The sequence below is a fragment of the Bactrocera dorsalis genome, chromosome 5 (genome assembly GCF_023373825.1).
Source record: "Bactrocera dorsalis isolate Fly_Bdor chromosome 5, ASM2337382v1, whole genome shotgun sequence".
NCBI classification, from domain to species: Eukaryota; Metazoa; Arthropoda; class Insecta; order Diptera; family Tephritidae; genus Bactrocera; species Bactrocera dorsalis.
Window position 1 is genome coordinate 67,851,542 of NC_064307.1, and position 14,355 is coordinate 67,865,896.

A 14,355-nucleotide genomic window follows, 5' to 3' on the forward strand; every position below is an offset into this window, starting at 1 on the left:
GGAAATTGTTTAAATCGGACGACTATAGCATATATCTGCCATACAAACTGATCAATGAAAATGAAGTCCTGCTATGGACAACTTTTTTACTTGACAAAACTTTTTCAAATGAAGTGTATATACTTATGTATATAAGTACATATGTATGTGCTCGTGTATACCAAAGCAATACTATTGCTAGTGTTCTGCTGCAGCACCTTGCTGAGTTCATAAAATACTTATGTACATATGTATATGCAAGGAAATTTTCGCAGCAAACTGCTTTATTTGCCCGACCACACAATGGAATGAATGAAGCGAGAACAATCAATGAAAGCATTTGTTCACAGTTAATTAACATGCCAAGACAAATATTATTATTATTGTTATTTCTCTAAATAAATTTTTAACAAACAATACATTTTTTCTGTTTATCTACAATTATATAATACTGAAAATATGTGGGTAATAATTTTATTTTTAATGTGATTTTAAAATGCAAACAAATGTTATATGACTTTTTTCACACTCGCCGTGGAATTGTCTACAGAAAACTACACAACAATGTCAGATAAAGTAAGGAAAATTTTCAGTTATACTGAAGCTATAATACCCCTCACAGGTGCATTTTTGTATAGCATGAATTGATATAAAGAGATCCTTAGCTTGATTGGGGTGGGTCAGTTTGTATGGCAGCTATATGATATGGTGAACCGATTTGAAAAAATTTTGCTGAGATAGTATCGTTGCTTCAACAGAAAATAAATGTCAAATTTCATGCAGATATCTCATCAATTAAAAAAGTTTTTCATACAAGAACTTATTTTTGTTCCTTCATTTTGTATGGCAGCTATATGTTACAGTGGTCCGATAACAGCAATTTCTTTTCAGATAGTAGCGCTATCTTGGATAATAATGTGTGCGAAATTTCATATCGATATCTCGAAAACTAACCTCATTTATACAGTTGGACAGACAACAGGGCATGCCTAATCGACTCGGTTTGTCCCTCTAATCATGTACCATATATTTTATAAAGTCGCCATCCTTTTCTTTTAAGTATGACAAACTTCCTGGCAAACCTAATATACCCTATCCTATCCTACCCTGGGTATATTGAGAACGCTTCCACATTTTTACTCACTTTATTAGCTTAGCGTGCAAATAATTGCTTATTTATATTCATATTTATTTACTTATTTATATTTTTTTAGCTTGCGACATCTTCAACTGCTGCCACGCCTACCATGTGGTTATCCATGCAACTTTATGGACTTGCCAAGTGTGCTTTGGGCTGCGTTATTTGTGCGCAGTCATAAAATTTATGCGACGCTGAGCACGCGCGGGCGCTAAACGCTACAAATAAACGCTGCCTAGCCAACAACAACAACGAGTTGCAAGCAAACAATATATGCAAAGGTAAGTAGTATGCTTTATTATTATTAAATTTTATCATTTTTGTATACATTGCGCCGAACCTCGACGCTTGCCGCGGTCGCTACAGGTGAGCGGCCGCGCCTTCCTTAGTGTGCGACCGCGACGCCGCCGCTGCGAACAATTAGCACATCTTCGCCAATTTTCTTTATGCATTTATAATATTATGGCCAAACACACACACATGCTTGCATACATTTGTTATTATTATGATTTGTAATAAAACACACCTAGAGCAAACAAACGCACGCATACACGCGCAAGTATCAATAATGGCAATAAACCATAAACTTATTTATATACACACACACATGTACACACGCGTTCTTTCGCAGCTATTTATGGCGGATGGGCGCTGTTCAAGGAAATGGGTCGTAAAAATCTATTTTAAATATTATGTTTCTTACCAAAATTATTAATTATTACTTACATAGGTGACAGTGCAGTGGTGTTGGTTAGATTTCATTTGTGGAAAGTGCGTAGAAAATAATAAAAAATACTGTTATTACAAGCCACACCACACCTGTGGTCATATAAATTTTACAACTTTTATATAAGGCGATTAGACACGCCTAGAGTGGATTACGGTTGTAAATGAGACAATTTTATGCCGTTAGTTATTACATTTACCCATACAAATATACAATTTTTTTCTTGTAAACTTTCTATAACCAATAAAGACCAGTAATTAATCGAAGTGCTGAAGAATTTTATGTCAAAAATCTAAATACGCACAAAACAACTAGTTAATGACCATTTTTGGACTAGTTCACTCCATATGGATATCCTAAGACGTGTCAACTACCAAATATCGATCAGAAACTAACTAGTCTCCGACTAATTCAAAGCATAGACAAAAGTACCTTGCTTAATCTATTTCCTGGCCTTGCTTCTGGCTTCCTTCAGAAACCTTCACCTCTAAGGAGATAGAGAAAATGTTGCGCTACTGCAAAACCGTCTTTCCCAACTTTTAAGTGGAGAGTAATAAGACTGAAGAGAACCGACGTAAAGGCTGCCATCAGCATTGGCTTCGAGAAGATGTTTTTCAGATGTTGCGTTACGTAATAAGTCTTGATGGCACCGATAAACCATATCGGCAGGTGCTGATTCTACTGAACGAGGAGTCCAACGCTACTCTCACCGAAGTAAGGGGTGCCATCAGCTTTGGCTTTGAGAGGGTGTTTTTCAGGATACTCTCGACCGATGTCTGGACGGATAGCCTACAGCCTTAAGGAGCGACAGGCGGAAAGGACACATAGGCCCAAACGGACATGGCAGTGGATTCGTCCCTTTTGGATGCAGCGAACGAAGAGGAGTGACCTCAAGCGAGTTTTCGAGGAGGACCGATTCGAAAGTCTTACTAGTGCAGTAGCACACTTCTGAAGAGTCGTCTGGAAGATGGAGTACTTCAGAATCATATCCAGATCGCGAAGCGGTATTCCACAATCTTTCGGCTCGGAAGGGACGGCGCCGATGTAGTTCTAATCCTAGAGCCAAGGCTGAGAAGTAGTAGCAGAACTCACACTTTTGAAGAGAAGTCTAGAGGAAGGAGATGCCAAAAATTCAAATCCAGTACATGAGGGCATCATCCCCCAATCTTTTATCTCAGAAAGTACAGAACCGATGTCGTCCTAATTCAAAGGCCAAGACTGAGAATTAGGGGCATATGTGGACTAAGGACGAGTAGTCTTAAGATGCTGGTAGCTTATACAGTTATAATCAAAGCTTGTCTGCCAATTCGTAATGAACTAAATGCTAATATCAGCAACAAAGACGTTGTAACCTGGCTCGAGGCCGATTCCGGAAAGCTCTGGCTTGCCTTGGCCTACATTCCGCAGGATAACGGGAGAGAGCCACTTTAAGGGATGCTAAAGAAGGTTCTGGCGGCGGCACGACGAAAAAAAGCCAGTCTCTTTATCGGTTTGAATGCAAACTCTATGCATACGTTCTAGTTAAGATCGGATATAAACGCTAGTGCCGACTCACTTTTTGTTTTCATTTGTAATGAAGACGCTCTATCTTAAGAAATAGCTCCTTAATCTCTAAATGAAGGGTTTTTAATGACCATTTCTTCTCTGACCATAGCCATATTCATTTTAACACGAATGGAGCAGATCTGGTCGGAGAATCTGTAAAAAAATTTAGACACATGGTTTGGGATCTTTACGGCTGGAAAATTCGATCAGCTCTTCCGGGCGCGAAAGCACGAAACTTAATACTGTCTGTAAGCGCTTTCGTTGAGTACCTCGAGGTCTTCAGTTCTGTTTGAAGGGCTGTCTTCGAAAATTTTTATCTGAAAACTTGGAAAGGAAAGAGGAAGCCTGCTCTATGAAAACCATTCGGTCAGATCTCAGCAAAAAAAAGTTGAATAAGGACCATGAAAGCGAACTTAGTGCAGACTGGGCATTGTATAAAGCGGGACTCTTGCTATATATAAAATTGAGATTAGGAAGCCCGAAAGGTCTTAATAGCGAGTCTGCTGCAAGAGCGTAGCGGGCTGTCATGAATCCTCTAAGTTTACGTGTTCGGTGCTCGCATAGAATCCTATCCCATTAGGGCAGTTGAGAGTTAGTTCTGGAAAGTGGGCTGGGTGCTGGGCAGCTATTTCCATCTATGGAAGAAGTACGCCTTGGAGTCTTTCGAGAAGTTTATACGGCCTTCTCAGATCTTCTGACAGACATCAGTAGGCGGTGAGCTATGCATTTTTTAAACCGTGTAAGCATACGGAACGTGATTTCTAAGCAAAATTTTGTTCCGCATTCCGAATTTTTCTCAATAGTCTTCAACTTTCTTCCTTAAATTTAGTAAAGCTTGTGAATATAATTCATTTAAGCATTGATTTTTACTGCTAGCCATAGTAAATATACCAAATGGCATGACATTGCAACAACATACTAAGATTTGCGTTTATGATTTTTGTTGAGATGTTGTCTACAATTCCCCTGTCTAGTTGCGAGTACATGAAAACACACATACATACATACATCTACATATCTACTTGCGTTTATGCATGACATGCCCAACGATTTATGCGAATTTTGGCCAACTCTAAGTGTACTGAGCGTTTTACATGTTTTTATTTCCACTTTTCGCTGTCATTTTTCCTTTCCCCTCTCTCTTGTTTCGCTTTGTGTATTCAAGTAAAGTTCGATATTCTGCTTGCCCAATTTTACTTAATGTTGTTTTCAAATACGTGCCCAACATGCGAAATTTTGTTTATTCGGAAAATGGAAAGCGGCAATGCAAATATGGAGAGTTGCAGCAAAAAATCAGAAATTTTGAAAATTTTCGAAACGTTCGATAGGCGCACGCTACACAGCCCAGAGCCATTGCTTGGGGTTTATTTTAATTTTCCACAACTATTGCAGCATACATTTTTTGTTGTTTTTTGCCTTAGTAAAACAGTGCGTGACTAGATATGTATGCTCAGTACTCGAGCATAACAACAACAGCGCCAAATATTGTTAGTAGCGTCAATTCAATATTGGTGCAATAAACACTGGCTGCAGTCAAAACACAAATTGAACACAACACAAAAGCAACAACAACGAAAAATTGCCAGACACGCCAGGCCACAAAACACATATTTTCCCGCATGGAAAAATGCAATAACTACAAAATCATAAATCAATATAAAAATGGCGCCAAGGGGGTCTAAACATTGATTGGAGGTAGCCTGCGTACTTGCACATCCACCTATACATATGTATGCATATAATATATGTACTTATACATATATACATAAGTATCTGTATGTGTGTTTATGTGTAGTTTTCAGTTAGTTTATTCAGCGGGTGGTGATGGAGGCTTTGCGCACGGAAAGTGTTAACGCTGTAATGCCATTTGTCTGGCTGATAACACGTACGAATCAATAGCTGCGAGTGCAGCCAGCAGCCTTGCCTGCAATTGCATTTGCATACGCACACACATACACTTAACACATACTAGCAAATCATTTGAGTGGCTATAAAGTGCAGCGGAAAATGCACACAACTTTTGCATACAAAAAGTAAATATGTATTTCTAAGCTTCCAGATGTTTCATTCCAGACCGAATGCTGCGTAGAAGGTCACATATTGCTGTGAATAGCTTGAAATGTCGCACTATATGTACTTACAGATCGTCATATACTTGGAGTCAGTATTTCATGTTTCAATCTGTCTAAAAGCTCCCTCAAGTCTCAAATTAATTTCGGTATGAACTTTTCGATTTCTATATCTCTTGGAAAAAGCAAGCATTCAAAGGAAAACAGTCTCATTTGATACAGTTTATGGTCTGCTTGAGCTTTTTTAATCCACACAAGCTACAAAAGCGTTAACCTCGGCTGCGCCGAAGCTATAAAATCCTTAAGCTTAAAAAGGTATAAAAACTCTTTATACTGATTTTGATCGTTCGTTTTGAATGGTAGTTTTAGCTCTAATGGCCCGATCTGAATAATATGTTCGGAGATTGTAGCGCTGTCTTCAATAATAGGTTAGGTTATGTTATACTGCCCGGCTGAGCTCTTCCGAGCACATTCGAGATGCTGTTTTTATAGATGGAAGCCCAAACTTCAGATTATGTCTGAGCTTGGGCTTCCTTTATACTGAGCGTGGACTCCTGAATGCATTTTAGCATAGGGAAAACTTATCGGAAAGGTCTGAATGTGTGTGTAGAGCACGCATTCATTGCAGAATGTTCAATGTACTCGGGAAGCATAGGTGACATTTCGGAGTCTGTCTCATGTCTACTTTCCTTCACTTTCTGCATGAACCGTCATTACTAGTGCCCATCCCGCTGGCAACCATCCCGTTGTACTTTCTTTGGGGCTCTTGCGTCTCCTTAACGCATTCTATCTCGCCCTCATCCGACTGTCAGCCCTTTCGATAAATTTCATGGTTTCTAAATATTTCCTGTATAATTTCGGTGGCTAGAAGAATGGCAATCACCTCAGCTACTTTATTTTCCGAAAACACTTCGAAACCTAGTACATATCCAGCCACTTTCCTGCAACCGCCTGACTATCGACGTATACAGTGATCTTCTTTAAGTTGTTTTCTCTGTTGTTAGCTATCTCAGCTACTTCATTCTTCTTTTTTATTGCCGTAGACATCGCTTACGCGCTTATGGACGTTCTACCTTTTCGCTGTCTGGGACCAATTGGAGATTTCAAGTGAGATCCAGCTCCGAGAAATAGACTCCGATAAATAGATTTCGGCTCCCACTTCACTAGCCATTTTTGAATGAATATGGATTTCTTCCTATAAAATTATAAAAACATCATCTTAAACTTCTTTATTTTTTAAATGAACTTAATTTTTCTATGGAAAATCTTAGAGATCAAAACAAAAACTTTTATTCTGAGCCGGTTATTTTATATTTTGAAACCATCTTTCATGTATCTTTTTTCTTCAATAAAGTATGTAACTAAAATATGCGCAAACTCAGAAAGTGACCATGTTCATAGGCCTTCACAGAAAAAAATAAGATATCATAAATAACACCTTGAGCTCCTGTACATTACAATTTTAGCACCCTTTCTCATAATCGCCGCGCTCTAACACCTACTTAAGTATGCAAGTACAACAAGCTACAATGCAGCACCTCATTTTCTTAACCACTCCAAAAGAAGACACAAAAAAATCAGTTATAAATAGTTAAAATAAATAGGGAAAGACCGAACTTTTCACACCCGTCACGCAGGGCCTGCGTGTCCCGGTCTGGTCTCTTCTGGGCCGGTCTGGCGCAGCTGCACGCCTGAACGGCTGCGTAGTAGCCGTGTTCTGTCCGAATATGCGCATAAAAAATCACTAAATTAACTGTGCATATATTTGCAAGTCTCATTATGAATATTATGTCAATATTAGCACGATTTTTATAGCGCAGCCAAAAGCGAAGACACGAAATTTCAACTTCGGTAGATAAATTTCAAATAGCCGTGGCACTCAACGGCGCAGCATAAATGCCCTTTTTGTTGTTTCCCCCTCATTTCATGAACTCAACAGCCAAGTTGTCGCGCCTTAAATTCAAGAGGAATTAACATAATATATTATATATATTTTTGTGTACATTTTTATTGTAGAGTTAGCAGTTATTTTTCACACGTGCGTTCAACATTTTTCGTTCAAAAAAAAGCTGTGTGTGCTAAGAAATGTGGTTACAAACCGACATACGAGTACTTAAATACGCCGAGGTACTTGTGCTATGAATATTTGCGCAAATTTCAAATACTTTAATTATTTATTTGCATGTACTTATAGCTATACACACACCTACAAATATATATACATATGTACTTATATATTTATGTATATTTTTAATTAAATAGCTCATTGAGGGGAAAATACGAACAGCTGAGCCAACTATAAAATATATAGACACAAAACATATTATTTAAATAATTTTTATTTCTAAAACTTGCAATCCGTTGCCTGTGACTTCTAGACATTCACATTTCTTAACAAAAAAAATTATTTAGCGCAGTTAAATAGGCCTTTGCGAGAATCGTATTGTTTATACAATTATTAGGTTAGATTTTAGGCCTATTATTTGTAAATTTAACAGTGTCATAGAGTCTCAGCTGGGGTTTTATTGGATGCTATAGACCCCTGCTGAGGTCTAGCATGTCATGTCAACTTCAAGTTAACGCGACACCCATTTTATCGTTTACAACTCTTTGTAAAACGAGCTGGATCTCCGTTGTACGCTTACAATCTACCGCTGGACCTCCAGACTTTGCATAAGTTGGGCAAGTGTTGCTCAACAACTAGTTTCAGTGTAACCGCGAGATACTTCTGTTATAGAGTAGAACGCAAGATATCCATTGAATTACTTGCTCTCAGCAAAGTTCATCTTACCACAATCGTCCATTGAACATTGCTCACTAGACATAGTACATGTGGTGTGGCTGAGAGCCTTGTCTAATTGTCCAAGTTTTATTGATGAAGTTGAACTGGAAACATCCTCCCCTTTCTTCTCCATTGTCCTTGTTTTGCAAGTCTACAGCGTAAACAGCTCGACAGTCATATTTTCGGTGAACCTCCTGAAATAGCCGTAACTGCTATTAGTCGCTTTAACGCAGTTGTGGCAGAGTCAAAGCGCTTTTTGCGGTCTTTCGATCAATGCCTTGCAACGCACCTATCGGTTAAGTAATCGGTTATTTATCCAATAGTGATACTGGAAATTTCTGCTAAAGTTTCTGTGAGTTTCTTAAACCACTAATGACAATTCTAACATGTGATCTTCCTACCTTTTCGTACGCAAATAATAAGTTACAAGTTGTAAGAAAGAAAAAAAGAAAGAATGAGTGTAGAACTTTTGTATGAGTTGTCTATAGTTAAACTGAAAGACTTTTGGTTGTGGGGTTGGATTTTTAGTTAAAGGCTTTATATAGTACTTAGCATATTTTCTGTATAATTTTTGCTGCCAATTTTTTTATTATTTTTTTTTATGTACAAATATTTTATTTATGAAATTGAATGAGTTGCACGATTGTCTATGTTTTAGTTTCTTCGGTAATTCCTCCAATGTATGTGTGTTTGGGTAGCCGTGACTTGTCAGGTTGGGTTAGGACCATAATGGCTCCGCGCTCTCAGTTTTTTATTATCGTTTTTGCAATCTATACTAAGCTATCGTCAAGCTGCCTCTAAAACCCTCCTTAATTGTTCCTTTATACGGGTTACTGTTATAAATGTTTTTGATAAAATATATTTGAAATTTTTTTTAGGAATTTCCATGGGAGAATATATGGTAAATATTTGTAATACGGTTTATTTGACATTTCAAGAATTTCTTTTCTTTAATTTAAACAGTTGCTAGGAATTTCCATAGGCGCGGGGAGATTTATAACAAAGCCGGGTTCATTCAACGGTTTGTTTTTTTAGTTTTCGGTAAAAAAAAAACAGCTTTCTAAATAGTTATTTCTGTTAATGACTTTCATTAAGTATTTGCTCACTTTATATGAGCAGGGAGGCACTATTATTTTGAGAAATGTAATTGTGGAAATTCCATTATAATCCAGATCTTTTTTTTTACATAAATAAAAAAAATTACAGTTATCTGTTTGGTCTACCTATAGAACTATAGACATTTAGATCTACCTCTAGAAGCTGAGTAGAGCAACATATGGGAACGAATTTGGGCTCTGACGAGGGTTTCCTTTCAAAGTCTTTGATAACAATAAAACACTCCCGGAAGCAGAAAAACAAGAACGCATGTTTCGTCAGATTTTTGTATATACAAGGACAGCACAGGGTATATTAAATTGCCCACGATGTTAGTAACACCTATGAGGAATGTCGAGGACTCTATAAATTATATAAATAAATAATCAGCGAGACGAACTGAGTAAATTTAGCTATGTTCGTCTTACTATATAAATATGTACGCGGACTAACAGGTCCTCGGCCTGACATATTGATCAGCATGCTGTCTCTTATTATAAAGGTTGTTTAAACCTTACAAGTTGGTCGGTCAAGCTGTTTCGAGGAAATTTTCCTTTCCGACTCTGAAAGCAGCATTTCAAGAAACCGCATTTAAAGTCTTGATCGACAATTGCACTAAGTAAAAACTTACTTTGTGGAGCATTCCGTGGAAGGAACTTGATTTGAGCGCTTACAAAATCCAACTTGTGTGGAAGGTTAAGCCGAACGGCATGTGATGAGCAGAGTTGATTTGGTCTCTCAGTTTTAGAGATGTTGATCTGACATTATGGACACGTTCTTCCATCTCCAAGAAGCTGATCATTTGTCGGAACCGCCGATATCAGTTCGCTATAGCATATAGCTGCCATACAAACTAAACGATCTCAAGTCCTGGGTTGAAAAACTCTTTTTATTTGGTAAGATATCCTCGCGAAGTTTAACCCACACATTATTATCCATGGTATCAGTACAATCTCCAAAGAAATTGTGCAGATCGGACCTCTATAATTGTGGATGCCTTACAATTTGCCTGATCAAAATCAAGACAAAGATCTCTTTATACCTTTTAATACTCTAAAAAGGTACTCATGAAGTAAATAATAGCATCGATGAAGCCAAAAGTAACCTATTCAGTTCGAAAGCGCAAAACAAATCCTTAGATTTCGCAACCGTTATTCAAGATATTCATTCAATATCTGAAAATATAAATGTTTTACATACATATGTAAGCACTAACTGTGAAATATCTCATTATTGCGCCGATAACACCGAAACACATCACTCAAGCCCGCTTTGGCATGAGTCAGAGTTATGCCGGTATTTCAGAACTCCATTTCAAAAAGTCACGATGATTTTACACCGCATTGGAATGCATTGTCAACAAAGTTAATTAGAATTCCGGCACTTATTTAAATAGCCAGATAACATTACTTTAAGCGTTTTAGATAATATGCCACAGCATTAGCCATGTGACCTTGACATTAGCTACAATTTGTCATAGCGCTTTTTTCGAAGCAAAAAAAAACAATGAAAAAGTGAAAGCACGCTTTGAAAATATTTGCACAAAAATGGTGTGATGAAAGAAACACTCATTAAAGCGAAAACAAACGCTTCGAATAATTTAAGTATGTACTTCAATAAAACCCACAAAAACAACAACGTTTAGCGGTAAACAATTGTGAATGGCATTTTTCCAGACGAAATGGCTAAATAAATACATGTGTATGTGTGTTTGTATGCGAATAGGGAAATTGAAGTTCTGAAAGGTTCAAAGCGGTATTTTGTGGAATAACTTTGTAGGTACAAGTGTGCAGGTGCTGGAAATTCCGTTATTTTAAAGGCAGCTGATATTTGTGTTTATTATTGTTTTTATTTACTTTAGTTTAAATGTAGGTGGGTGTCGACATTGCTTAATTTTCTAACTGACTTTTTATTATTATTCTTTTTTTATTTTTTATTGTTGTTGTTTTGAAAGTTATTAAAATTGCAACGCAATTTGCTAGTATTTTCTTTTTATAATATAAAAAGACACTATTGCTTATAGAACAGCATTATCTTATGCAGATGTATATGTATATGTATGTATGTATAGTCACCTAAAATTCAAAACAGCGTATCATAAAAAAAATCGAAATTGAGTTTTTTATTGCTACACTACATCATATAATATATACATACATACATATGTATGTAGCATAAAAATTTCAGCTCTCGCTATCAGATATAACCAGTATATAACCATTTTATACCCAAAACTCAAATTTTGTTTCAATGTGATGACGATATTCATACGTTACACAAAATTTTCTGCTCTCGCTTTCAGATATAACCAGTATATAACCAATACATAACCCATACTTAACCAGTATATAACCACTTTATAACCAAAACTCGAATTTTGTTCCACTATGATGACGACATGCAGACGTAACATAAAATTTTCAAGCGCCGTTTTAGATACATATAACCAGTATATAACCCACTCATAACCCATATGTAACCAGTATATAACCACTTTATAACCAAAACTCGAATTTTGTTCCACTATGATGACGACATGCACACGTAACAAAAAATTTCTGCTGCCGCTATCAGATATAACTAGTATATAGCCGTTACATAACCTATACATAGCCAGTATATAACCATTTTATACCCAAAACTCAAATTTTGTTTCAATGTGATGACGATATACATACATACATACGTAGCATAAAAGTTTCAGCTCTCGCTATCAGATACAATATAACCAATTCGTAACCAATATATAACCCATGCATAGCCAGTATTTAACCACTTTAAAACCAAAACTCAAGTTTTTTTTCAACATGATGACGATATACTTACATAACCAATATATAACCCATACATAACCACTTTATAACCAAAACTCAACTTTTGTTTCAATTTGAGCTCCGCCTGTAAGCTTATGAAAAGTGATGTTATGATATTTTACATTTCAATGCTTATAAATCTCACATATGAACACTTGTGTTTTTGCCATAAAACGGCAATTTCTATATTGAAAAAAAAGTCCAACAAAATTGCTCTATTGCAATTAACCTCTGTTTATGCCATACGAGTATTAAAACTGCTTTGCTGTTATGCACAACATACCCACACACACATACTTACATACAAGCAAATGTGGCAGCCTGCATTTATGACTGCCAGACAGATGTCGCCATTACCGCTTGCGGGCGATTACGTGACAGATAAAGTGATCGCGCTGATAAAAGCACAAACACATACACACACACAACCGGGCCTTGACAAGTGCTTATTGCCATGTGTTTGTATGTAGCAAACTATTTTTAACTGCCTAACGACAATTTAACTCACAATTTTTGCAAATAAAATCAATTGAATTTTATTATGTCTGCCACCATCACTTCAGCGTTGGGCGCACACACAAAGATCGCTCAAAATACATACACATATGCATGTAATGTATGTACATTTATACATATTGTATGTAGTTTGCTGTAAATGCTCATGCATATGGCTATTAGCGAGCCATGATCTTGCCTACTTATAATTCTATTGGCAGGGTTGCTTATAGCGTACTCGCTACATTAAAGATTCAATAGCGCAAACTTACATTCATATATACATATACATATGTAAATATGTTTGTATATTTGTAACTGCCTGCACTGTAAGTTCTTAAGTTTGTATATGCTGCATGCGAAGTATTTGATTACTTAGTGCCATATTGACATTTATTGATGTTGTTTATAGAGACATTGAGTGTAAAAATAAATTTACGCAAAATATAATATAAACTGACAATAAGTCGCGCTATTAAGTAGTTAAATAGTGATAAGTAGCTAGACACAACAACAAAACGAAAGAGGGTTGTCTTCTATAAATTATTATATGTATCTTACATGTACATATGTTTGTCTAAATATGTATAAGCATGAGTACATACCCATGCTTATGTACATAAGTATGTATCTTAACTCTTAACTCTAATCTTTTTGAAGTATAATACTTATCTGCGTGAGCTATCACTCACTTAGTTTCTACCTTCTGGGCATACAAAAGTAGTAAGAAAGCGAAAATTATATTCATGTTCAGATCTTATCCGGTAGAGCTTAGACGTTTATTAACTTGATGTTAGACAAGATATAAATTTAAATAGTTGACTTTTCTGATTATCTCTCGGCAAATAATTTGAAACCTCAATTCCTCTCAGACCGAAGTATGCATGGTCGTAAAATATTTCTCTAGAGAATGCAAAACCGGTTCAGAGCAGAATTTATTATCATATACTTTAATTGGAAGAGAACTTTACACAGCATACATATGTATGTATAACTAAAAAAATTGGAGTAGAGGTGATAAAAGCACATAGAAAAAGCAGTTGAGTTGTGAAAGGAAACATACATATATCAATATACAATATAATCGTCATATTATTAAATGGTCTAAAGAAAGTGCAGGATGCTGAGGTCAGTGGGAACGAAGACCTTAAAACCAATACTGTGACCTCCAAGTGCCGCGTAGAACTTGTCCAGGTGAATCTACGTCACGCGACGGCAGCTTCGGTTGTCATCTCCATGTGGTTCGAATCGAATAACCAGGGTATTCTACTGTTGCAGGAACCATGGATCTTCAGTGGAGCAAGGCATCTTTCTAAAATTTTGCACACGTCCAAGTATCTGCTTATTCTTTGAAGCTGCTGACAGCAAAACGCTATAGCACATAGCTTCCATATAAAATGATCAATCAAAATTAATTAAGTTGTTGTATGAAAAACATCTTTATTTATCGAGGTATCTTCACAAAATTTGTCAGGAGTTATTTTTTTAAGACAGTAGTGTAATTTCCTAAGAAATTGTTCAGATCACAGCACTATGGCATAAAGCTGCCATACAAACTGAACGATCAAAATTAAGTCTTTGTATGGAAAACTTTATTAGTAGTCAAGATATCTTCATGAAATTTTGTACCGGATATTGTACAAAGCAACGGTGTAATATCCTTAGAAATTATTTAGATCGGTTCACTATAACATATAGCTGCCATACAAATG

The 14,355-nt window shown here is 36.5% G+C and overlaps 1 long non-coding RNA gene across 1 annotated transcript in view; it reads left to right on the forward strand.

The window, feature by feature from the left end:
- LOC109579642 (uncharacterized) overlaps window positions 1–14,355 on the forward strand; it is a 295,349-nt gene that overhangs the window by 193,681 nt on the left and 87,313 nt on the right. Inside the window, exon 3 of the long non-coding RNA XR_007422819.1 lies at window positions 1,194–1,398. This is a non-coding gene — a long non-coding RNA (uncharacterized LOC109579642). The remainder of the gene's footprint in view (window positions 1–1,193; window positions 1,399–14,355) is intronic.